Source organism: Rhinoraja longicauda, chromosome 1, assembly GCF_053455715.1.
Source record: "Rhinoraja longicauda isolate Sanriku21f chromosome 1, sRhiLon1.1, whole genome shotgun sequence".
NCBI classification, from domain to species: Eukaryota; Metazoa; Chordata; class Chondrichthyes; order Rajiformes; family Arhynchobatidae; genus Rhinoraja; species Rhinoraja longicauda.
Genome location: NC_135953.1, coordinates 6578815 through 6583145, shown reverse-complemented (window position 1 = coordinate 6583145; position 4331 = coordinate 6578815).

Here is a 4331-nt window from a genome sequence, read left to right as displayed (position 1 = left end):
CCTGACTCCGCTATCCTTAAGAGCTCTATCCAGCTCTCTCTTGAATGCATTCAGAGAATTGGCCTCCACCGCCTTCTGAGGCAGAGAATTCCACAGATTCACAACTCTCTGACTGAAAAGGTTTTTCCTCATCTCAGTTCTAAATGGCCTACCCCTTATTCTTAAACTGTGGCCCCTGTTTCTGGACTCCCCCAACTTTGGGAACATGTTTCCTGCCTCTAACGTGTCCAACCCCTTAATAATCTTATACGTTTCGATAAGATCTCCTCTCATCCTTTTAAATTCCAGTGTATACAAGCCTAGTCGATCCAGTCTTTCAACATACGACAGTCCCGCCATTCCAGGAATTAACCTAGTAAACCTACACTGCACGCCCTCAATAGCAAGAATATCCTTCCTCAAATTTGGAGACCGAAACTGCACACAGTACTTGCTCATAGATTTTCTGTTTAGTACGGAGATACAAAGCGGAAACAGGCCCTTCGGTCCATCGAGTCTGCGCCGACCAGCAATCCCTGCACATTAATGCCACCTTACCCAAATGCTAGGACCAATTTACACTTATACCGAGTGTACAAACCCAAGCCAATTAACCTACAAACCTGTACGTCTTTGGAGTGTGGGAGGAAACCGAAGATCTCGGAGAAAACTCACGGGGAGAACGTACAAACTCCGTGCAGACGGCGCCCGTAGTCGGGATCGAACCTGAGTCTCCGGCGCTGGAAGCTCTGTAAGGCAGCAACTCTACCGCTGCGCCACCGTGCTGCCGACACTGTACACATGACAATAACAAACCTAAACTGTGCAGTCTCACAACAAGAGGTGACGCGGCGGTAGAGTTGCTGCCTCACGGAGCCAGAGACCGGGTTCGATCCTGACCTCGGGTGCTGCCTGTGCGGAGTTTGTACGTTCTCTCCGTGACCTGCGTGGGTTTTCTCCGGGTGCTCCGGTCTCCACCCACACTCCAAAGAGGTGCAGCAGGTTTGTAGGTTAATTGGCTTCTGAAAATCGCCCCTCGTGTGTAGGATAGTGCTAATGTTTCTGCGGGATCGCCGGTCATCGCGGACTCGGTGGGCCGAGGGGCCTGTTTCCACGCTGTATCTCTAAACTAAACGAAGAAATATGAACCCCAGCCATTGGGAACTTAGTGAAATAGAAAGAGAGGAAAATATAGATACAAGGAATAGCAGATGCAGGTTTACAGAAAAAGTGCTGGAGTTACTTAGCATAAGAAAGTGTAAGAAAATAACTGCAGATGCTGGTACAAATCGAAGGTATTTATTTCACAAAATGCTGGTGTAACTCAGCGGGTCAGGCAGCATCTCAGGAGGGAAGGAATGGGTCTCAGGAGAGAAGGGTCTCGACCCGAAACGTCACCCATTCCTTCTCTCCTGAGATGCTGCCTGACCTGCTGAGTTACTCCAGCATTTTGTGAAAGGGGTTACTTAGCAAGTCAGGGAGCATCTCTGGAGAACATTGGTTCATGTGATAGGAGCAGAATTAGGCCATTTAGCCCATCAAGTCTACTCCGCCATTCAATCGTGGCTGATCTATCTTTCCCCCTAACTAACCCCATTCTCCTACCTTCTCCCCATAACCCCTGACACCCGCACTGATCAAGAATCTGTAGGCAGGAACAGCAGATGCTGGTTTACACCGAAGACAGACACAAAAATGCTGGAGTAACTCAGCGGGACAGGCAGCATCTCTGGGGAGAAGGAATGGGTGACGTTTTGCGTGGGAACCCTTCTTCAGACTGAGAGTCAGGGGCGTGCCAGGGGGTTAAGGAACGAGCGCTCACGTTGCGGCCCCTGTTTAGAAACAGAAAATAGGTGCAGGAGGAGGCCATTCGGCCCTTCAAGCCAGCACCGCCATTCATTGTAATCATGGCTGATCATCCACAATCAGTAACCCGTGCCTGCCTTCTCCCCGTACCCCTTGATTCCACTAGCCCCTCGAGCTCTATCTAACTCTCTTTTAAATTCATCCAGTGAATTGGCCTCCACTGCCCTCTGTGGCAGAGAATTCCACAAATTCACAACTCTCTGGGTGAAAACGTTTCCTCTCATCTCAGTTTTAAATTGGCCTCCCCTTTATTCTTAAACTGTGGCCCCTGGTTCTGGACTCCCCCAACATTGGGAACATTTTTCCTGCATCTAGCTTGTCCAGTCCTTTTATAATGTTATACGTCTCTATAAGATCCCCTCTCATCCTTCTAAACTCCAGTGAATACAAGCCCAGTCTTTCCAATCTATCCTCACATGACAGTCCCGCCATCCCGGGGATTAAACTGGTGAACCTACGCTGCACTGCCTCAATAGCAAGGACGTCCTTCCTCAAATTAGGAGACGAAAACTGCACACAATACTCCAGATGTGTTAGACCCCTTCTTCAACTGAATGGAGTCGGAGTAAACAGCTGGAACTGAGATGTGGGTACAAAGCCTGGCAAGTAATAGGTGGATACAGGTGAGGTTTTGATTAGCAGATGGGTAGAGGTAATGGCAGTTGGAGAAAATGAAAAGGCCACGGGCAGTTGGTGTTAGAATTAGCGGGCGATTTATTAAAAATGGCGTGCACCAGGTGACCAGTCAAAGCTGACCTCCTGAATGCAACTTTGGTACAGCTTTTACATTCTTCAAAAGAAGGGTCTCGACCGGAAGTGTCACCCATTCCTTCTCTCCAGAGATGCTGAGTTACTCCAGCATTTTGTGTCTATCTTCAGGTGGGACTAGTGTAGCTGGGACATGTTGGTCAGTGTGGGCAGGTTGGGCCGAAGGGCCTGTTTCCGTGGCTGAATGACTCTATGACTCTTAGCAGGTGCTGAACAGTGTTTTCCCCTCTCCAGGGGCAAAAGTTTAAGAATAAGGGGCAAGCCATTTAGCAGAGATGAGGTAAAACTTTTTCACTCAGAGAGTTGTGAAGCTGTGAAACTCTCAGCCTCAGAAGGCAGTAGAGGCCAATTCCCTGGATGCTTTCAAGAGAGAGTTAGATAGAGCTCTTAATGATAGTAGAGTCAGGGGGTATGGGGAGAAAGCAGGAACGGGGTACTGATTGTGGGTGATCAGCCATGATCACGGTGAATGGCGGTGCTGGCTCGAAGGGCCGAATGGCCTCCTCCTGCACCTATTGTCTATTGTCTGTTGTCTATTGTCTATGTGCAAATTCTTTCTGTATTTATTGTTGCAGACAGAATATATTGAATTATATTTCACGCTCAAATACACAGTGCTGCAGTAACTCAGCGTGCCACGATGCATCTCTGGAGAACATGGATAAGTAATGTTTTGGGTCAGGACCTTTCTTCAGAATGGAGTCTGTCTGAAGATGGGTCCCGACTCGAAACGTCACCTATCCGTGTTCTTCAGAGATGCTGCCTGGCCCGCTGAGTTCCTCCAGCACTTTGTGTCCACTTTAGTAAACCAGCATCTGCAGTTCCTGTCTGAAGAAGGGTCCCGACTCGAAACGTCACCTATCCGTGTTCTCCAGAGATGCTGCCTGACCCGCTGAATTACTCCAGCACTCTGTGAAACGTCACCTATCCATGTTCTCCAGAGATGCAGCCTGACCCGCTGAGTTACTCCAGCATTTTGTGTCTTTTTTTGTGCAGTTCCTCCAGATTGAGACATCGAGTTATGTTGTGTCTATGTTCATAAGTTCATAAGTCATAGGACCAGCATTAGGCCATTCGGCCCATAAAGTCTACTCCTCCATTCAATCGTGGCTGATCTATATTTCCTTCTCAACTCCATTCTCCTGCCTTCTCCCCCATATAACCCCTGACACCCGTACTGATCAAGAATCTGTCAATCCCTGCCTTAAGAATATCCATTGACTTGGCCTCCACAGCCTTCTGTGGCAATGAGTTCCACAGATTCACCACCCTCTGACTGAAGAAATTCCTCCTCATCTCCAATCTAAAGGAAGGTCCTTTTATTCTGAGGTTTGTGACCCTCTGGTCCTAGACTCTCCCACCAGTGGAAACAACCTCTCCACATCCACTCTATCCAGGCCGCTCACTATATGGTAGGTTTCAATGAGGTTCCCCCTCATCCTTTAGTGAGTACAGGCCCAGTCCAGTGCCTACCAACCAACCAGCATCTGCAGTTTTTTGTTTCTCCAGAGATGCTGCCTGACCCACCGAGTAACTCCAGCACTTTGTCTCTTTTTTTCTGGAAACCTGCATCTGCTGTTCCTTGTATCTATATTTTGCTCTCTTTCTATTTCATCAAATCACCATTGGCTGGAGTTAATATTTAGTTTAGTTTAGTTTAGTTTAGAGATACAGCATGGACGCAGGCCCTTCGGCCCACCGAGTCCATGCAACCATCA